The sequence below is a fragment of the Lepidochelys kempii genome, chromosome 9, assembly GCF_965140285.1.
Source record: "Lepidochelys kempii isolate rLepKem1 chromosome 9, rLepKem1.hap1, whole genome shotgun sequence".
NCBI classification, from domain to species: domain Eukaryota; kingdom Metazoa; phylum Chordata; order Testudines; family Cheloniidae; genus Lepidochelys; species Lepidochelys kempii.
In genome coordinates, this window is record NC_136388.1 from 99,567,017 (window position 1) to 99,589,611 (window position 22,595).

Here is a 22,595-nt window from a genome sequence, read left to right on the forward strand (position 1 = left end):
AATCTCTGCCTTCCCTTGTGATTTTGGAGCCCTTTCACCTTCATCACTGTTTCCCCCACATCCTTTATTGGGCCTCCCAAGCACCTGCAGCCTCTACTGGCTTTTCTCTTGTCCCCCTGTGCAGCTCTCAGTGCGTCTCTCCTGCTACAAAGACTGTTCCCCACGCTCCTGAAGTGCCTGGCTTTTTGGACAAAAGTCTTTGAGTTCAGTCTTGGCCTTCAGCCTCTAAAGGGGACATTTCCAAATAAAGCTCTGGCTTTCTGTAAATCGTGGCTAATCATGAAGACACAAAAGCCATCAGTTCTGTTAAATGCCTTTCACTATGCGCAAACTAGCAGCCTGTACTGCTAAGGATTAAATGCCTCAGACTACATAAGAGAATGTTCTTCTGTTCGCTTCGCCCCACGTTTCCCTTTGCTGCCTGGCTTGTGCCATGTTGGCTGCTGATCACTGTTAAAGAATGTGTTTCATCAGTACCAAAAAAATAAAAAAGTAAACTATGACACTCCTGTGGGAGCGTCACCTACTGCTTGTAGTTAAAGCTTCAGGCCAGAAAGCAAAGATATGAAGACAACATTACTGCAACACCCTTTTTCTTACCCAGAGCCTTTCAGCCGATTTCAAAAGGGCTTTACTAAGGATGTCAGTCTCATTATTCCCATTTGACACACGGGGAAACTGAGGCACAGAGATTAAATGACTTGCCCAAATTGTCATATCTTTTAAAGAAGCACTCTGCTGCCCCAGGAAGCCCATTGTATTGATTGGGACCATACTTGCCCACCTTTGTAAAGTGCTTTCAGATGTGTGAATGGAAATGCTATGTAAATGTGATTATTATATTTTATTTCCACACATTTTAGGCAATAAAACTGATTGAAAATTTTCCACAAAAGCATTTTTTTAAACAGAAAACATTTTATTGATTCAATGAGAATTTTTACAAAAAATGTCCATTTTCTTCCAAATTTGGCAGGATTTGTCAAAAAACTGGAAACCAGAAAAATGAAAGTGTCTGTGAAAACAAAAACATTAAGCAAAATATGAGGACGGGGGAGGGGAATCATTGCCTGGTTGGCTCTATTGGGCAAACTTTAGCCCTGGCATAAGTGGGAAAAATTACCCTTGACTTCATTGGTGCAAATTCATCTCTGTTGTTTCTCCATTGCTGTAATTGGAGTTACACCAGGACTGGATGTGGCCCATTGCATCTATTGAGTATGAAAATCTAATTTTAAATCCTGCCAGAGACTGCTTCTGTTCATGTAAGATATATAATCTGCACAACCCTGTGTCATCAAGTATACGCCCCTAAGTCCTAAGTGGAGAAGTTGTCTGATTAAAGGCACTGACAGGATAAGAACTGTTTGATTGAGAGAGCTGTGCGACAGTGTTCTTTAAGTTCAAGCATTCTCTCCAGTTCAGTGACACTGATGGTTGCAATGGCTGTTCACACCAAGCCATTCATAATTTTTATACTTGAGAAATAACAATAGCATAAATACTAATAGCACTGCCTAGGGTTCTGGGCCTCTCCATCAAGAGATGGCTGATCTTGTGAGAACAAATGATCACCGTTCTCATTTTATTCCCTAAACTCATTTTCAGATGTGACCAGAGCCAGCATTTACATTTGGGACCCCAAAAGTAAAATGTAGCTAATTACCCCCACTCTACCATATAGCCGGTTTCATGTTTACAAAAACAGTACGTTCGGTGAGACTGGTTTTTCTGGTAAATGATGCTACCATTCTTCAGAGCCACACAGAGAGCCCCAAATCCATAGGTGATTGGATACTGTATCAGCAGCATCTCTTCAGCTGTGTGCCTAACCTCCCTATAGGGCTCCAGTATGGCCTGAGCTACATGCAACTGAAATAATAGATTTTTATTTTCCACTTCAATGATGGTTTGTATTACAGTACCGTTTATGGGTTCCAGTCGAGATCAGGGCCCTGTTGGGCTAGGCCTTGCACGTACACATAGTAAAAGAGCTCCTGCCTCTAAGAGTTTACAGTCCAAGTAGGCTCTAGCTATGTCTACACTGGAGCTGGAGTTGTAATTTCCATCTTGGGTAGACCTACTCGGGCTAGCTCTGATCAAACTAGCATGCTGAAAATTGCTGTGTAGCCCACAGCAGTGCAAGCAGCAAGTGTGTGCCATAGACTTCAGTCAGGTTCTAACCCCAGGTTAGCTAACCCCTTCTGCTTGCTACTCATACCGCCCCAGCTACAGTTCTGTTATTAGTGAGCTATCATGGGTATGTCTCCTTGAGTTGGAAATTACGCCTCCCAGCGACAGAGTAGACATACACAAAGAGTGGGCAGAAGTTACTATAATCCCCATAAAAAGAAAAGGAGTACCTGTGGCACCTTAGAGACTAACAAATTTATTTGAGCATAAGCTTTCGTGAGCTACAGCTCACTTCATTGGATGCATTCAGTGGAGTCCAGACTAACACGGCTGCTACTCTGAAACCTGTAATCCCCATGTTACGGATGGGAAGCAGAGGTACAGATCAACTATGTGATTTACCCCTGGTCACACAGGGAGTTCAAGTTGGAGCGAGGAATTAAGCCCAGATCTGTGAAGTTTTGTGCCTTAACTGCAAGACCAGCCTTCCTCGTTGGAGTGTTTGTTCAAAGATGACCTTCTAGATGACCTTCTGGGGTCCCTTCCAACCCTGATATTCTATGATTCTAAACCAGAGCCTGAGTCTGCCAGCCAGTGTGCTTTTCTGGCTGCTGCATGGATAGCTCATGGGGTGTTGAACGCAAGTGACCCCACAAGAAGGAAGAAGATTAAAATATGTCTCCATTGCACTTTTCTTCTCTATTTCTCTAGTGGAGCTATTTTACATCCTTCCCTTCCCAGCTCTCCAGCCATTGGTGGTCTTTGTCAAAACGTTGACATCGGCAAAGGCCCAGGGTTTTGTTTCATTCTAGGCAATGGAGGAATATGATAGGAGCCTGCTCTGTGAGGTGCTGAATAACTTCAGCTGCCAAAGAGGTCAGAGAGAGTGGAGAAAACTCAGGACCTTACTGGATTGTGCCCAGAGCATGGGGCAGTCTCTGAAGTAGAGTTTTTGGTGTTCTGAAGGCAACTGGATGCCCTGTCCGATTTCACACTGCCAGTTCCTTTCTTTTGACTGACTCACAGCTAGGGGGCGAGAGCCGGGGCTGGCTTTCCAACGTGATGATGGTTATTAGAAGAAAAGGATGGAGGTGGAGACATAGAGGCAGTGAATTCTCCCAGACTGCAGCGCTGGGCATCACAACATGGGGAGTAGATGGCCAGCCCTCTGTGGAGAAAGAGGTGGTTAGGGACTATTTAGAAAAGCTGGACGTGCACAAATCCATGGGGCCGGACGAGTTGCATCCGAGAGTGCTGAAGGAATTGGCGGCTGTGATTGCAGAGCCATTGGCCATTATCTTTGAAAACTCGTGGCGAACGGGGGAAGTCCCAGATGACTGGAAAAAGGCTAATGTAGTGCCAATCTTTAAAAAAGGGAAGAAGGAGGATCCTGGGAACTACAGGCCAGTCAGCCTCACCTCAGTCCCTGGAAAAATCATGGAGCAGGTCCTCAAGGAATCAATCCTGAAGCACTTACATGAGAGGAAAGTGATCAGGAACAGTCAGCATGGATTCACCAAGGGAAGGTCATGCCTGACTAATCTAATTGCCTTCTATGATGAGATAACTGGTTCTGTGGATGAAGGGAAAGCAGTGGATGTGTTGTTTCTTGACTTTAGCAAAGCTTTTGACACAGTCTCCCACAGTATTCTTGTCAGCAAGTTAAAGAAGTACGGGCTGGATGAATGCACTGTAAGGTGGGTAGAAAGTTGGCTAGATTGTCAGGCTCAACGGGTAGTGATCAATGGCTCCATGTCTAGTTGGCAGCTGGTGTCAAGTGGAGTGCCCCAGGGGTCGGTCCTGGGGCCGGTTTTGTTCAGTATCTTCATAAATGATCTGGAGGATGGTGTGGATTGCACTCTCAGCAAATTTGCGGATGATACTAAACTGGGAGGAGTGGTTGATATGCTGGAGGGCAGGGATAGGATACAGAGGGACCTAGACAAATTGGAGGATTTTTTTTTTGGTTCCTTAATGTTTGTGAAGTGCTGTGAGAGTCTTCGGTGGAGGACTCTATGCAACCACAAAATATTAATTTCCTGGCCTGTGTCAGCTGCTGGTTTAGACTGGGGGTAGATTATATTGCCCTAGCACTGTCCCTGGGCGCAGGAATGCATCCATTATACTCTTAACCAGGCTATGACTGCCGTCCTACACCTTGAAAAGAACTGCTGATTTCAGACCCCAGCCTCCATTTGCACATACTTGTGTATGCACTGCGACCCACACAGAGGTAGTATAATCCAACACCTGTTTTTACAGGTATTACAGTTTGGATGTATACAATCACATGCACCAAATATCATCTGCATGCACAGCTATTAGACTCTACCCCATCTCTGCAGAGGTTAGGGCGAAGTACAATGTGCATGAGTAGGCTGAGGATGCATGGAAGTCTGGCCCTATGGTTGATGCCGTTAGCAGTGCTTGTAGAGAACATTTCCTTTGCAAATTGTTCTGTTTTTAATCTTGTCCTCGCTATCTTCATATTCAACACACTGTAAGAAAAATATTCACTGGTCTTTTTGGCCATACATCAAGATATGGGTCTGACACTATCGACAGCCCAGGGAAGATAGAATAATCTGGCTCCTGACAAGAAGATGCATGGGTGTTAATGGTGAGGAAAATCAAACCCAAGAAAATGCAAGGAAAAATAGTTGTGTACAACTTAAAACTTGTGCAACTTCCCTTTATGCCGCAGATAAAGCAAGGTCTCTCTGACCTTGGCAGCTGTACAGGGCGGTCTTTGCATAAGAATGAATTGTGCTTAATATACTGGAGGAATTGTTCAGAAACAAATACGCTTCTCTTGAGCATCAGGGATACTGGCTTCTTGTTCCAACTGTCGTTACAATATAAAACATACAGATGTATGGGGAATGGCACAAGGGACAAGCCACTCATCTCTAGATGTTTCAATGTCTCTGTGTCCCCCATTCCTGATGCAGGATCTTGTACTGTCCTCCATGCTGCGCTTGAGCTGAACTTTTCCAGTGTGTTGGCTGAGTCCCTGTTTGTGATTTTTGAGTACAATGGTAATGTGACCTGTGTCCTTTATAATCAGGCCTCTGTGAGTTAGTTTTCATCTGATAACAGGAGAGCTGTTCTACAGGGAGCTATAGGTAACAAGGAGAGCTGACAGGAAAACAGGGCCCATATCCTCAGCAAAAATGTACTGACATCACTACTGAGGCAGCTGATATTTCAAGAGTTACAGTCCTAGGCTCTGATTTTGCAGCCCGTACGCAGATGACTCATTGAGGTCAGTGGGACTAGCTGTGCGAATCAGATTTGCAGGCTTTGGCTCCTGTTACTGTCTAGAATCCGTAGCAGTGGCCTGCCAAGCTAAGGCAGTGCCAGGATGAGTTAACATGTAGCGCTAAATCCTGCAGGGGTGGAGGGCTGTGATAAGGCAGGGCTGAGCCGTGAGAAGGGTCCTGCAGGAATTCAGGACCATCACAAACTTCCCCACTTTCTGCTCCATTTCTTTGAACTGCCTCCTCTAGCACCATGTATAGTTATAAAAACCAAACCAACCAAAAAAACCAAGCCAGACACTTCCCCATCCCACACCTCTCCCCTTGGGGAGAGGGCGGGAGAACAGATGCATCACAAATGTGAGTCACATCGCTTAATGCCCTGGTGGAAGGCGCTCTGATCCAAGGGTGACGAGTGTGGTATAAGAACCTTTATGGAAAAGAATAATGTAGCATGGGGCTCTGGGACTTACAGTTCAGTGAGAGGAAGCGAGCTGAGAGGAGCAGGCAGGTAAGCCGAGAAGAACATCATGCTGAGCATGTGTCATGAGGCATCAAGCAGGTGGGAGGTTGTTTTCTTAGAACCCTGCATGCCTGTGTGTGAGACTGACCAGTTCTCATGGCTGCCCTGCTCTCGGATTCCGCTAGGTGCAGCTCCGAAACACACGTGGGAGAGCCCCTGCGCATCACTGAACATCCCCCAAATGGCTGCAAGCCCCATCCGGACCATGCCCTATCCAGTCGAAGTATCCATGGATGTGGGATCAGGTCTTAAAGGCATATGTTGATGCAGTGCAAAGCAATCCAGAGCAAACCACACACACACACAGTAGGGAGTGGGCCCGTTGCTTCATAGAGCAGTTAGGGCTTCAGGGGTTTCTTTGCAGGTGATGAGCTGAAGGAAATAAAAAAGAGATGAAGTGAGGAGAAAACCTGATGATAAAAGCCTGGAGGATATACCAGGATAAAGTATATCCGCTTTATCCCCCAGTGGTGGTGACTCAGAATACGGGGCAGACCCACGCTTTACTATGAGCGCTGGGTCTTTAGCATGGGGGCAGAATAAGAAATATATACTAACCCTCTGCATGATACCACAAGGCTTATAAAATGAATAGACTAAATCTGCCCAGTAGCCAATGTTCCAGGCATTAATTTCTTTAAAATGTCCTGTGCATGGGACATAATGGCCTGGGATACTGATGTCATCGTATGGCTCCTGGAACCTTGAAAAATGTATATTTAGAAATCTCTGCAGTTCAGTTCATAATAGTAATAGCAACCTCCGTATGGGGTGTTTGCTGAGGATTCAGTGTTAGTTGGGTTAATGGTCCTTTGTGTAACTCATCCCAGTTGGTCATTAATCCCTAAGAAATGCCCTGTGCAGCTCTTGATCATAACTGCCTAATTGTAAATCACATTTGTGTGAGCCCTAAACCTAGGCTGACCCTTCAAAAACTAAACCATTTGGTAGGGAGTGTCTGCCATGTATGCCATGTAGCAAACCTTTGCCACCTTTGAATGAAGTCTTTAAAATGTCCACAGTTGTGTATCTATGCAGATGTCATCTGATCTTTGTAAAAGTGTCTTTGTGTTCATAACCTGTAGAGGAGCTTCCTCAGTAATAAAGCCTGAAAATGGGTTAGTTAAACTCTAGCTCTTGTGTGCAAGGTCATTATTAATTTTTTAATTATGAGACTTTCTCTTGGGCATAAGGTTTAAACAGGAAATACGGATTAATAGTAAGGATTGGAAATGGGCTGAGACGGCTGCTGCTATCTCCATCTCTCTCAAAGAAAAAGACAATTGCCCAACTTTGGAGTGCGAAGACTTTAGTCTTATCTCATGCAAAATCTTCCCCCAGAGGACATTTTCTTGAGAACTAAACCATGAGCTAATACCCTGCTTGGTGTATCATGTTCGATCAGAATGTTGCGGGAGACAGTGGGCTCAGAGATTGTCCTAACAGCCAAACTCTCTCTCCGGGAGCATGAGACCTTCCCTTTTATTTAGACCCATAAAACACCAGGAGTGTTTTTTCAAGGTAAGGACTTTTGACCCAATTCACATCTTGTCCAGATGTAAATAGAAGGGGTATCATTTCCTATTCCTGTTCTCCAGGCCCCACTTGATTGTGCAAAGCAACTTCTCAGTAAGCAGCTTTTCCAACTGGGGTATGTAAAGGGAGGGAATGTAAGATGCAAACAATGAATGAGGCTGTTTCTAAAGGACTTTTTGTCACTTTCATGCCTGTGATTGCTGTAGAGACACCCTCTTTCCCTACGGCGGCGAATGCAGCCACAGTCCAAATAAACCACGTGATTTTTCTAGGAACTTCCAAGGTACCAAAGGAAGCAAAAGTTACAGTATAAATAGAAAGCAAAAATGTGGGTCCCCTATTCAGCCCCAGGTGATTCACCCCTCTCTCTTGAATGGCTGATATTTGTCCCTGTTCGTTTCTGCTTCTTGCCTCTGGTGTATCTCCATCCGACCCCAAAGGTGGGGATTCTTTCAGTGGGTGCTATTGGACCATGACCCTCTATAATCCCTTACGTTGAAGACTGAATCCTGACCTGCTTCAGCCAGGCCTCTCTGATTTAGATTTTTCTGTAGAGAAGGCTCCTCCTTCCCTTCCCAGACCTCCCACCCATTCCGAATTTCAGTCTGCTGTGCCCTGGACCCCTCTACAATTTATTGCTCACGGTGTCAGGGGTGACCTCGACACTAAACTGTATTAACTCCTGAGCAGATATCCTCCAAGAGGGATGGGATGATGCCTGTCCCTCCCCAGTATGCTCCCATCCCCAGCCTGAATGAGCATGTGCAGATATTATTGCACAGTCCTTCACCACATCTAGGGACAAAATAATGAGGAAAACAGAGGAGGAGCTCGCAGCTGTTTGTTCAGTTGCTTCTGTTCCCCTAAATTCCCTAATCTGAACCTCCGGCCCCACCCCTGTATTAACAATCTCCTAACCTCATTGTGCTTGCTGTGCAGGAGGCCATCTTTACTGCCTCCGATTTTCTTTCTAGAGCTGCCCTGACTGTGTCAGAGGACTCTGCACTTCTGGTGCCGATCATAAGGGGAAGTTCCTTGCCAGCCTGTCTTTAGCAGATACGTGCTCTGGGTCACTTCCGTATGGCCCCTCCTTCCATAACGGCCACATTACTACCACAGTGCCTGTTCTGGGGTCAAGATAGCAGTGTGCGCTAGCTAAAGACACGCTGTCTTAGGTGCCAGGGCTGTTCTTCCTGAATCTAGTGTATGGAACAACTTGCTTCCTGCTGTTTGTTAACCCGTAAAACACAACTAGACTTAATTCTTTGTGTTCCTTATCCTTTATGTGGCTGTTCTATTAAGTGGGGTTGAGTTTGTGTTTCATCTTGGGGATAGACCCTGCATCTCTTCTCAGGTTGAGTAGCGTTTTAGTCCATGGGGCAGATTCTCAGCTGGGGTGAATTAATAGAGCTATGACAATTTACCTCCCGCTGAGATCTGCCCCCAGGAATGGCTTTAAGCTGTCATCTCTCTCACTTTGGTGCCAATCAGATCTGCTGGTGTTGGGGAATAGATCATAGCTTGCTTGCTCTCGGTTAGGAAGAGATTTTCACCCCTTCCCTATCGTCCTTCCCTTTCTCATTTCGCTTTTCCCTGCTTTCTATGCAGATTTTCCTTTGTTCTGTTTTTTCTTTCCACATCCTCCCAATCTCATTCTGATCAGTTGTTTCTCACTCCCTCATTGTTGGGGGTGTCTCATTTCGGTTTGACAGACAGTCTTTATTTAGGCTTAACCAGGGACTCAACCCTTTTCACTACCACATCACTGGCTGCTCCTTCCTAAGGCCCTGTCTCAGTAAAGCACTTAAGCCTGTCTTTAAGTCCCATGGAAGTCAGTGGAATCCAGGTGTAGTCTCTTCTCCAGTTTGCTGTTCTTATTTTTGCAACCTTTACTCTTGACAGTGGCCTATACTATTGGGAATGGAATTCCATTAATCCACAAAAGCATAGACATCCCAATCCCTGAAAGCTCCTAACCACGTAGGGCAGGATTGGGTTTAGGAAGAGAGAGAGCGTTGTCCACTGATTAGCAGCAGGGACTGGGCGACAGGGCCCCTATGGAATATTCCCACCTTTGCATTTAATGTCTGTCTACCTGCTCATCCACTGGTCAGGCTTGTATGTTAATAATTTATCTACCTGACAGAGGGCTCATGAGATTTCTTTCTTTTTTTTAATCAATCAGTGTTCAGTGAAGGGGTTGCAGATTGTTGGATGAAATTGCTCTTGCAGTTGCCACTGTAATCAGCACCCCATCTGAGCAGTGCTCCAGCTGCCAGCATTGTGAATCAAAAGGAGCGTGCATTCTGGGCCAGGCCTCCCAACCTCCACCACACCAAACACAGTTTCTTGGCATCTCTCTTCCACACTCACCTGCAACGTCTCCTTGAGGCATGCCCCGCGATCACACTCAGCCTTTTCCAGGCCCAGCTCCCAAATGCTCATGCAGGCATTCCATGAAATGTCTGCCCCTGATGGCAGTCGACCCCACGCTGACATACCCCTGTCTGCCCCAGCAACTCTCTTACCACTGGCAGTGCAGTGTTGGCTAAATATCCTGCTCCAATGCTGCCTCTGATATAGAGGAAATACAAGGTGTCAATCCCTGTCATGCTGAAACACGATGCATATATCAATCCCATGTGATTAAAATCCCTTCCTTTTTATTTTAAGTGTGTGTAACACTATCATTCATACCATTTTAATTTACTCTGCTATGGTGTGTCAGATACTTCATTTTTTGTTTAAATAAGACAGGACCCCTACATTTTGGTGACTTAAACTCCCCGTCTCCCATGCCCCCTTTTGATCTTTAGGCTAATAGCCACACTACTTCTAGTATAATCCCTATGGCTGTTGTTACATCTGCCATTTAGTCTTTCCCCAGGTACCACTTTGCTATTCTTTGCTATTTCCCCAGGTACCACTTTGCTATTTCTTTGCTATTCTTTGACTCTTTAGCTGCTGATTTCATTCAGTTCATTGTTGCTGAAAATAAACTTACAGGACCAATCTTTCAAACACAGTTGCACATGCTAAAATGTGCTTATACCCATTACTTCTTCAGGATCCCACTTTTAAATACCATTCTTATTCTAAAAATAAAATTCAGTGAAGTTTCCGCCAGTTATTGTACCCTGTTATTGATATTTGTTAGTTTCTAGCACACATTTACATTGAACCCCTGTTAGCACTGAAATCAAAACAAGAGCATGGGACTTCCTCTGGAAAAAACATACATCTACATTGCAGGCAATTGTAAGAAGCCAAGTTTCCACTACTGAATTTGTACTGTGTATGTGTTCTCTAGCACACATTTAGTAAGTAATTTGGCCTTCACGCTTAGCGGAATTTCAAACAATTTACTTTATATCTTACTTGATTCTTTCCCTCTTCATAGAAGTGAAGAGCTTCCATATTCTTCGAAGTAGCAACATGCTGAGTAGCCTGGGTTATCCAAATAAGATCATTTTTCAGACTCCCAGCTAAATAATTTTTGAGGGTTCTGTGTGTGCATGTGTGTACCCTACATACATGCTAATGGTATCCAGGTGATACATGGCTGAGCTGTCTCATAAATTACATCTGTCATGGCCCTTTGGTTGCTTCACCTGCAGTCTGCCCACAATCTCTTCCTCCAGGCTTTCTTCCAACATTTCAAACTGCAGCCAATTTACAAATAATCAGTTGCCTTCTCCCCTGCCCAGATTCCACCTCTCCAAAAATAAAATAAAATAAAAAATAATGTAGCTCTGAAGTGAAGAATGGTCAGGGACAACAAATGGGGAGTGAGGAAGGAGAAGTGGAGAGACAGCGAGAAAGTCCTCAGTATGATGGTAGAAACGTGCCTTTCGTGCAAGGATCCAAAGCATATCAAAAGCATACATTTAGTTAGGCCTCTCAGCACCTAGGGCAGGCATGTAAGTATTTGCAAACCCATTTTAGAGATGAGTGAGAGAAGAGCCAGGAGGAGAATCCAGGATTCCTGGCTCCCGGCCTGCTGTAACCATGAGGCACAGTCCTGTGGGCAGTTAAGGTGCCAGACATCTTCCAATGACATGGTGTTTGATCATTTTCAGGTGTTTTTTCCATTTTTTGTTCACGCTTTAATACTGGCTTTGGTGAGTTAATTTTGATGAAGAACTAGTCTAATATGGATTTGCACCCATGCAGTTACCTAAAACGTATCGGAAAGGGGGGTGGGAGTGGGGGAGAAGGGAATCGCGGGAAGGGCACCGTTGATTTGTGTTTACACCTACTGGCTTAGCCTGCTGGTTTGACTGAATCGATGGTTGGCGTGCAGAAAGTCCGATGTTTTCTGACATGTTGAAAAGCATAAATGGGAAATTGGAAGTAATTCTGGTCGCCCTGGCTGCCATGAAGAGGACATTTGGAAACCTTCACATTACAACTGCAGGAGGACAAGAAGAAAATTAAAGATCTGGAGATTTTTAGTTGATATAGATCAATGATTCAAAGGCATTAGCAGGAACACGAAGGATTTTCAGTCTCTGGACACTTGATGCATACACCTGGTGGACAGCTGTAGAATAATAATAAATGATCTGCTGGGTGTGTCTCAAAGCACATGGAAGCAGAAGAGACTGAAATATTGCTTTCAGCTGGCTTATGAAATGCCTTGAGATAGATAGCCTTGATTTCCCTTTCCACTGTACTGCTGCATGCTGCCACCCTGGCCATGCGAAGGAGACAGCAACAGTGTGACCGGCAGAATATGCCGCGTTTGGCACGAGAAGTGCAGTTCTGGAACTGGCATTGAAGCTGTAGGAGCTTTTGGCAACTCCCTTGCCCGTATCACAGCACAGATTTAGTTGGGGGTCGGTCCTGCTTTGAGCAGGGGGTGGGACTAGATGACCTCCTGGGGTCCCTTCCAACCCTGAGATTCTATGATTCTATGACCACTTTGCTTCAGCAGGGGAAGGTGTTTATGACTGTTGAAGTGAGAATGAATTGTTGGGCCTGGCTTTCCTGTTGGAGGCTGTTGAATTAATGATTGGGTTGGAAGGCAAATGTGTGTGTCACCTAAAATTGTAATGACTGTGCGGTATGAAAGAGGGACATCTCTATGGGGCTTATATAGCATTGAGTGCCTCACACTCAGTGGGAGTGGATTTTATCCTCCCAGTAACTTAGGGAGAGAGGCGAATATTATCCCATTTTACAGAACTGGGACTCAGAGAAGACTAAGTGACTTGCCTATGGTCATGCAGTAGCCAGGAATTGAACCCAGGTTTCTTGAGTCTTAGTTCTGTATCTAGCCACTAGACCATCCATCCCACCCAACGAGCTTCCCTGGGACGACTTGTGTATGTAAAGTTATCCACATGCTTAAGTCTTTCAGGCTTGGGGGCTGTCAATGGACTTACTCTGGATTTACGCTAGATGGAAGAATTGGAAGAATGAGGAGAGGCTGAGGGAGCTGGGATTGTTTAGCCTGCAGAAGAGAAGAATGAGGGGGGATTTGATAGCTGCTTTCAACTACCTGAAAGGGGGTTCCAAAGAGGATGGCTCTAGACTGTTCTCAATGGTAGCAGATGACAGAACGAGGAGTAATGGTCTCAAGTTGCAGTGGGGGAGGTTTAGATTGGATATTAGGAAAAACTTTTTCACTAAGAGGGTGGTGAAACACTGGAATGCGTTACCTAGGGAGGTGGTAGAATCTCCTTCCTTAGAGGTTTTTAAGGTCAGGCTTGACAAAGCCCTGGCTGGGATGATTTAACTGGGAATTGGTCCTGCTTTGAGCAGGGGATTGGACTAGATGACCTTCTGGGGTCCCTTCCAACCCTGATATTCTATGATTCTATGGTCATTTCTTTGTCACTGAGAATTAGCAAATTAAGCTGTTTCCATATACCAACCTGTTAATTGGCAAGAATTAAGGACAACAGGATGAAGTCTGGTCATGGCATCTTGGGTGTGGCAGTTATTTTCCCAACCTTGCAGGCATCAGGAGAGATCTCCCTATGCTCTAGAGCAGGGGAAGCTGGCTGCCAGGCTGTACTGCTGCAGGCCACTGACCTTCTGTACTCACCGATAGGTAGATGGTGTTGGCTCTCTGACTTATTGTGAGGTTTGGATCCGCCTGGTGCCTTTGTTTGTTTAATTCAGAAGATTTTACAAAGAATTTTGGACTTTTTTTTTACTATAGGGGATTTATTTTCCCTCTGTTGCACAAGCCCGCCCCGGGGGGTGTTATGGGAATGGGGTGAGGTGGCTTCAGTCAGTACCTCCTGTTTAATGAGTCCTGAATTCTCCCACAAATATGGTTTCGCTCTGGGTGCTTTGGTTTTCAGCATATCCCATGGAGCGTTATAGAGTGGTTCTTTCAGTTATTGTGCATGACTCCTCACTTTTAACACATCCCGTACCTAGGATGGATTTGAATGTGATGAAAAGACTTTGGAGACATGCCCCATGAGACAGGGACAGTTACTGTCTGGACCAGAGAAATGGCTCTGGGACAGCAGCTTTGTATGCTGGTGTTATACATCTGTACCAGCTGTTTTGCTGCTAAGTTGCTTATTACTTATCCAAAACCTCAGTACAAAGAATGTTGAAGAGACAAACTATTTTTATTTTTCTCTGAATTCTTCCAGCCAAGAAAGAATTCAATACAATTTCCAAATCCCTCTCTACTCCTCCAAAGGGACTGTTTACAGTTGTTCGTTATGAGGTAAGATTTGCGTGGTAAACAAACTACAGTGTCTGTGGATATTTTCAGTAGATGCACAACAGTGTTAGACATGATGGATTAAATTCATCACTGTTGTAAATCAATTGAAGGAAAATACGTTTACAGCAGGGATCAATTTGGCTCAGCTGTTCTTGAAAGGTTAGTTTCCTGAACACCACACCTTTATAAAGGGACATACTCTTCCCTAGTTGGGGAAAGCCCACACTGGGGCCAGCTAGCTACACGTCCAGCTTGAACAGGCTGTATTTCTGTCAAACCATTCTATCAGGCAAGGGAGGAGAGTCACTAACCCCACCGATGTCATGAGAGCAGGGTCCTTTGTTCAGGGGCTCAACACAGCTCCCGGTGGCACTCTGCAGCATGCTTCCAGCAGCAGCCCCAGGAGAGGAATTTCAGTGCGCTAAAGGGCCAGCCACAAGGGATGATGTTGCCAAATTGAATGTCAAAATCTGCAGGGCAATCTCACAGTTCTGAGGGGAGATGCTGCTATGGGGAATGGTTCTTCCTGGGCCTGCTTCCCATTCACCCAGACCCCCTTCCCATCTTGGACACTGTGCAGCTTGGATGCAGGAGCTTCTGTGGTCTTGGGCAGAGGGACAATAACAGGACAAAGTCAAGGCAGTTTTAGGGACCTTTGAAATCTTTGTTTGCCCTCTAATCTCCTCCTCCTCCCAAGATTTTCTCCCTCCTGCAGGATCAGCTGCAAAGAGATCTCAGTCCTTCCGTTTGCCTGTTTCAGTAATCTCTGCTGTGAATCATTACACCTGATCTTTCTCTGAAATCCTTTTTGCTGCCATAGAAGCATGTTAAAGGAATTCCCCACAAACACACACTGTATGAGCAAGGACTGTGGGCGTTTCTCGCAATGCTCAAGCACTGAGCAGGAATAATCAGATTATGTGGGGTACATCCACTTGATCCTATTTCCTGGGATTACGGGGGTGTGAGCATTGGTGGGCATTGGTCTTTCCCATCCCCTGTGTGAGTTTGTTTAAACAATCAGAGTTACGTGCATGAGACACACTGTGCAGGGGAATGATGAAATGGAATGGGAATCCACCAAGAAGCAGGTTTGGTGAGGGGGTCTTTGGCAGCTGTGCAGGGCGGCAGCTGTGCAGGGCAGCATCTGCATCTGTTTCCACGGGCAGAGGAAGGGAATCCTGCATGTGGGTAGCCGCACCGGCCTTTACGCCTACTGCTCTCCCAGGAAGCCCAGACTTTGCGGAGCATACCTACTATACAAAGCGTGTGGGCAACTCATAGTGGGTATCCTACACATGTGTGGGTTCCGTCCAGCTACTTGGGAGCGATTGTGGGACCGTTTAGCAGCCTGATCAGCAAATCTGTCCTCCAACAAATAGTCCTGATTTGAGTGAATAATCTCATTCCGGGTGACAGCTCCTCATGTGAGGAGGGGACTGGAGCATTGGGTCGGGTGTTAAGGAAGCCCTCAGAAGGCCTATCAAAACAGTTGACTGCGGGAAACCCTAAAGGGAAAGAATGAAAACATTGGTCTATTTTTTTTCTTTCTTGTAATAAACTTATTTAACAAACCCTGGAAATTCTGTCAAAACAACAGCCAAAAGAGCTGTAGTTACATCGCCTCCATAGGACCCAATAGTGGGTCCAGTACTCCCGTGGATTCTGTGTGTATATGTGTGCTGCAGCGTTCACAGCTTGTCCTGCACCCTCCTCATCCTCCTGCCTAGCCAGGCTCAGTACATGCGTTCAGAAACGACCTTCCCCCACAGGCCCACAGAAACAAATCTTCTCTCAAATATTTTCACAAAGACGTGATCAGCAGCTGGCAACCGTTAGCCGATATTTTAAAAGCCATAATGTGTTACAGAAATGTTGCCAGTTGATAACTTTACTTTTATATTTATATAAAATAGTGAAGGACCAATTCAATAAATATAAAAGTAAGGTTATCAGCTAGCAACATATCTGTAATACAGTATGGCTTTTAAAGTATCAGCTAACGCTCGCCAGCTGCTGATCACGTCTCTGTGAAAATATTTGAGAGAAGATTTGTTTCTGTGGGCTTATGGGGGAAGGTCCCTTTTGAACGCATGTACTGAGCCTGGCTAGGCAGGAGGATGAGGAGGGTGCAGGACAAGCTGTGAACGCCGCATCTGGCCAGGCCATTGGATCACAGTCGGCAGTGTGGAGTTCTGGATTTTGGAAGCAAAAAAGACCTGTCCAACTTTTACACCCCACCCCCACCACCTTACAGAGTTGGTAATGCTCAGGGTTCACTTCTGCTCCGCATTAAACAGCTACAGCGACATGACAAAACAGGATAGATTTTGTGGGCTGCATCCTGCGCTGTCATGTCACTGTGGCTGTTTACTGCAGGTTGGAAATGGATCCAGAATATTTGCATTTTCTGTAAGGGGGTAAATAAAATTCCCCAGGGTTTTTCTCCCATCTGTGTTGGAATCCCCCTGCCCCTGGTTTTGCTACATCCACTGTTAGGTTGTGCAGCTGCCGCCTTTCCCGCTGTGGAGGAGGAGGAGGCCCGTAAGGTCTCCTTTGATCCTGTCAGCACCACTATAGTCTGTAGGAGGGCACATGGGTGAGTCATGCCTTGTGTCTCCATCTTTTCCAGGGCTTCAGCGCACAGCTCCCGTGGCTCTCCCAGTCGGGGTGAATGCAAGAGTGCTGCACGCATGTGGAGCGTTAGCCAGGCCTTTATTCAGTAGTTTCTGAAATGCATGATGCAATATGGAGCATTGTCCTTTTGCTCTGAGGAAATGGAAAACTTTCCCCGTGTTGCTATGTACAAAAAGTTCATGCCCAGGTGACCCACATTTTTGAAAGTGGCTACCTAAATTGGAGGCACAAGTGTGCATGCAAAACAGGCAACTCCATGCTGTAGTAGCTGTTTGCATGTTCAGATGTGGAGTTTTCACATCCAAATGCCTGTGTGGCACACACTGTTTAGGTGAGCACATGTGTAAATAGGCCTATATCCCACTAATGAGACTTTTTCTGCCACAGTGTTTTATTTCTCTTACTTGGCCTGTTTTTAGCATGCTGAAAGCTGGGGGCTAGATTTGACTCTCTGGCACATAGTATGATCCATGGTGATTCATAGCCCCCAACATCTGTGATTAGACCCTGAACGAACACTTTCCAAGCATGTCCAGGAAAGAGAAATTGCAAATCTGTTCCTTTTTATGGGTAGCTGAGCTAAAGAACAAAAGAGGTTTTTATTTCTTTCTAGCTGCTAAGGTCTACCTTAAATTAAGTAAACTGTTCCCTGAGGGAGAAAGTGTCCAGGTACAGAATGTTCGTAAAGGAAATATTCCAAGTGTCTATCAAGCCCTTAAAGTGTTTGCTTTAACAGAATAAAGGCTTGGGTTCAAATAGATTTTCTGATTTAAAAGAAAAAAAATGTCTGGAAGGTGATGGAAAATAAATTGACCTCCTTGGGATGGAGCCTGCAGCCCCTCCTGTACGTGGACAAAAAGTAGGCACTATTAAAAAGCCAACCATCGGCATTATTCTTTACTAAGCACAGGAGCAAATGATGTTAATTGCTGGTGCAGTGCTCCTGCATGCGAATAGTTGGTACTGCAACCGCACTAGAGACCATGGGAATTTCATATTCATGAGAACTGTGGGGAGCCTAAGTCCCAACTCAGCAAAACATCTGAGCATATGCTTTAATGCTGTGTTGAATTGGTCCTTCACTATTAAAGCCACAGATTTCCCTTCTCTTTTTGTGTGGCTTCTTTTCACTGGTATTCATTGATACTGCTTCAGACTCTTTACTTTAAAGGGTGGGGGGTTTAAAGACTCAGGCGTGTAGGGAAGGTTCTCAACCTTTTCTCATTTGTGGACAACTACAAAATTTTCCGTGGCGGTGCGGACCGCTTTGGAAATCTGTTGTCTGTATCTATAGTTGAATTCTGTTCAGTCAGTTTTCAGTCTAGGTCTTTCGTGGGCCCATTAGACATGGTCTGTAGACCCCTCAGGGACCCCAAATCAAATAGGTCAGTTTACAAATAAAAAGGAGGGTTTTCCCCTACAAATGTCGAAACTACTATCTCACTCTGGAATCTGTGTAAATCTGGATTCTCTCCTTCTCATCCATCACTGTCAATAATTTCAGTAACAAGATTCTCCAGGTCAAACCCTGGCTTTTGTTCCCGTTGAGGGCTCCTAGGGATGTCCAGGTGTGCAGAGGAAGGTAGAATTTTACCTGCACTGCTTTTACTACTGATGAGGGTGTGTGAGAAAGGAAGGACCCAGTTTGGGACCCAGATTGCGGTTGTTGGGGGATGTGTAAATTCCAGTGGATTTTGGTTTGGTTGGGGGAGGGAGGGGGAAGAGGTAGGTGTCCCACCCCTAGAAAATAACTATCCAGGACGTTTGTGTGTGTTGTTTTCCTCCATTTTTAAAGTGTCTGTGTCCCATGAAGCATTTACATGAGCATTAGATTTATTTGGAAAGTTTTTGGTACTGGAAATGTTAAACTCTAATTTCAGCCTGTGAATGAAAAGTTTAACTGTTCTAAAATGTTAAAAAGGAAGGGCCCTGAGAGCACCAAGGTTCTTGTTTATACCTGGTAGAAAATGTTCAGATATAATTCCCGAAGTGTCTGGCAGCCAAGAGGGAAATAGGGAGTGGGCAAAATTGCTGCTTATTTATTTAGATTTAACATTTTTAAAAGAACAGCCATACAAAAGCTCTGCTGGAAGCTGGACTTTCAGTAACTACATCAGTGATTCAACAATGTGACCATTTACTGGAATCAACAAAAGACGGGACAGCTGAACTGGGAATTTTGTCAATTTTTAAAAGCATTGCTCCACCCAGATCAGAATCCATCAAGTGTGGTGTTAACCCATTCAGATTGCTTTGATCCAAACTTTAATTGAAGGAAAACCCACTAAGTTGGTAAAAGACTTTTGCTGTCTAAAATAGAATCGGGACTCGGTTATTATGTTCTGGTATCTCACTTAAAGCTATTCATTCATTTTGGACAAGATTGGGGATTAAATATGCTTGCACAGTGAATCACACTGTGTGTGTGTTGAGTTTCATTTCATAAAGCTTTAATGTGTTTTCTTTCCACCAGTGGGTGTGTGTTTTTCTGTTGATGGGAAATCACAACAGTCCTGGTTTATAGGACCCGCAGTTAGGATAAAAGGGCTTTTTACGTGTAAACTGAGCAATGTGACCTGGAAATCACTGGGATACAATAAATAAGGAACCCCACCATGCTGTTTTACTGAGTCATTTTTGAGAGCAGAACCACCTTTGAAAGAGTATCATTGATACATGGGAGCTGGTTGAATCAACCTGTCACTTACATTACTATCTGTGTGTGCACTCTGCTGTCAGGAAACATGCACATGAGTTGGCATCCATCAGAAGTGTGTGTATGTATGTATGTATATATCACTGAAAAGGGATCACTGACAGGGAGCATAGCAAGAATTGGACCACGGAGCAAGTATGTTCCTGCCTGCTCTCCGTCCTCACGTTACCTCAAATGGCCAGTGCATACTAATCCTGCCAAAGACTTCTTTGACACGGCTGTCACTCAGTGGACTGATCCTGGTCCCACTGACTTCAGTGGCTGCAAAATTGGGCCCTTTGATTTCCACAGCAAGCCCATAACCTCCTGTATTACAGGCAGTCGTGATCTGTTGCTGGGCCAGGCATTACGTTCTGTGGTTCTAGGTTGCTGAAGGAGGAAAGGCAATTACTTTCTGCTGACATTCTGTTGAATCATAGAATCACAGAATAACAGTTGGAAGGGACCTCTGGAGGCCATCTAGTCCAACCCCCTGCCCAGAGCAGGACCAATCCCAACTAAATCATCCCAGCCAGGGCTTTGTCAAGCCTGACCTTAAAAACTTCTAAGGAAGCGGGGGGGGGCTAAATTGTTCCATTTGGTAGCCCGGGATATAGGTCCTGCCAGACAGACGTGGCATGTTTTGCAGCAGCTCCAGACCAGTTTAGAAGAAAGCTTCTCCCCCTTTACTCAACTTCCCACAAGCATAACATTAACAAAAGCAATATTTTGTGACCCTCCTTTATAACTTCGTTCTACTGAGCTTTTGGGGGGAAAGGGGGCAGTTTTGTTCCTCTTATTTGAAATAGATGGGAGAATGAACAGTCAGTATCAAAACTGTGGTAATACACAGAACCGGAAAAATGTGGAAACTGCTGTAAGCAAAATGTATGCTGCTGAGAATTGAATTATGGGGAAAGAGCCATACTTTTATGCTGTCAGCAGTGGGGCTTGTTGAACTTTTCTTTCCCCTTTGGTTTTATTTGAGTCTCATGGCACCAGTATAAAATCCTCAGCGTGATGTTAGAACACAGGTTTTAGATTTTTCCCTATGGCTAAAATGGACAGGGATCTATATTGTTGGGAGGGGAAATCTGCAACAATCTAACCATTGACAGAACTGGCAAGTTATGTCTGTGATTACTTGTATGAGTTAGGATTCCCTACGTCTTTGGGCTGTGATCTTGTGAAATCATGCAAGCGTAAACTGGGTTGGGACTGTTCTGTACTTGTAAGCCTCTCATCCAAAATAAACCTAGGAAGTAGTGTGGGTGATTTAGGCCCTGGTTTAGCAAAACATTTAAGCATCTTTTACTTCAATGGGACTACTTTCATGATTAAAGTTAAGCATGTGCTTCTGTGCTTTTCTGAGTCAGTAACAGTGATGCCCCAGCAAGGTGTGTCTGGGGGCATTGCACTGCTGGATTGTTCACGTGTAAGAGAGAATCTGTGTGTGTGTATAAAATATATATATATATATGAATGATTCTGTACTGGAACTGGTTGGGGGGGGAAGCAAACATTTTTAATATTAATATTTCATAGGATATTCTTGATGAAAAACAAAACTATAATGGAAAAATGCCAACCACCTCCAATATTCTATATTAGACCTATAGGAGAGAGAAAGGGAGAGCACATAGTTTGTCACATGCTTTGAGACTTTTCAGGATGAGAGGAGCCCTGTAACTGGCAGATGGTAGTTAATTGTTACACATTCACACTAAATGGTATATAACGGGTTTGGGCCCATAACATTCAGGCTCAAAGAAACAGACCCTCGTTTCCAGTGGAGTGTAAAGCTTTGGAATATGGCCCTCTTCACTAGAAAGTTGTATTTCAGTCTGCTAGGAGTAATTCCTACAAGCGTTCCACCTAATCCCCACCCATTCTCGACCTGTGCTAGCTCGTTTTAGGAGCTGCACCCAGCTTGTTCCAAGCTGTCTGTGGAGATGTATCTATGTACTTTCATACATATGCCCTGTAAAGGAGGATTGAGAGGCTGGACATAAGTGAACCAGATTCAAACACAAAATTGCCCTGCCTACAAAATCAGGATCAGTTTAGCAGCAGTCCCTCTGTTCCTGACTAAGCCCAGAAGACACTGGGCCAGTTCTGCTTTCTTCCCCCTCCCCTTCAGAGATTAAATCATGTCTGGTAAATTTGGCATTCACTGTCTCTGTTCTCTGCCTGATACCCGAAAACGAGACGTCCTTCTGGCACTATAGACTGTTCCACTGATGCAAGACTGCGTAAGAGTCCACGTGCTTTTGCATGACTCTCTCTCTCTCACTCTTGCAAATCTGTGACTTTAATTGGTTCAGCACATACTTGGAATTTACTTTGCACAATTTTAGTTTTTTAGTGTAAAAAAACAAAAATGTAATGACAGTGCTTTCTCCAGACACCTGGAGTGCATTTTCAATTATGTTAAAATGTATAAATTGCTAACAAATGTAGTTCTGATAACATATCTACAATATAGGAAGAATTTAAATGTCCATTTCTTGCAATGTGAGGTCCCAGTCCTGCATACACTTACGTATGTGCATACTTTTGCTCACGTGAGTAGATCTACATGCATGTATATGTTTGCAGGATTGGACCCTTATGTTTTGCAAAAAGAGGTGGATTTCAGAAACCTTGAACCAACTTAATCCTGTCAGGCTCCGTTAGCTGCCTCTAATATAAATGTGGGAAACTCCAGGAATGGCTTAACATGTTACCCCCCACAAAGAAAATCAGTGATAGAAAGTTATGGACAATCATTTATTGTCCAACATGCTGAAGATGCTGGAAACTGACTAACTACAATAATTGAAACCTCCTTCAGCCTTTCCGTAAAACACAGTTGTTAACAATGAGTTAATTTTTTTTCTGCTCTGTGCATGTGGCTCAAGTTTCCATGTCGGTTTTGCTTTTGATTTTGTCAAGCCCAGATTTATAGACACACGACTGTGAATTAATCTCTCGTTTCCATGTAACCTTACAGTCAACTGCTGAAATGTATTCCCCAGTTAACACTGGGTTAAATAAAACACCTTACTGACGCAGAGCTGTGTACGTATGAGGGCTGAACTATGGCAGTGCCTTCTGCTTTGCTTCTTTGTACACAAT

General features: G+C 44.6%; 1 protein-coding gene across 9 annotated transcripts in view; it reads left to right on the forward strand.

Annotated features, from left to right (window-relative positions):
• MBNL3 (muscleblind like splicing regulator 3) overlaps window positions 1–22,595 on the forward strand; it is a 120,470-nt gene that overhangs the window by 14,890 nt on the left and 82,985 nt on the right. The window lies entirely within an intron of this gene.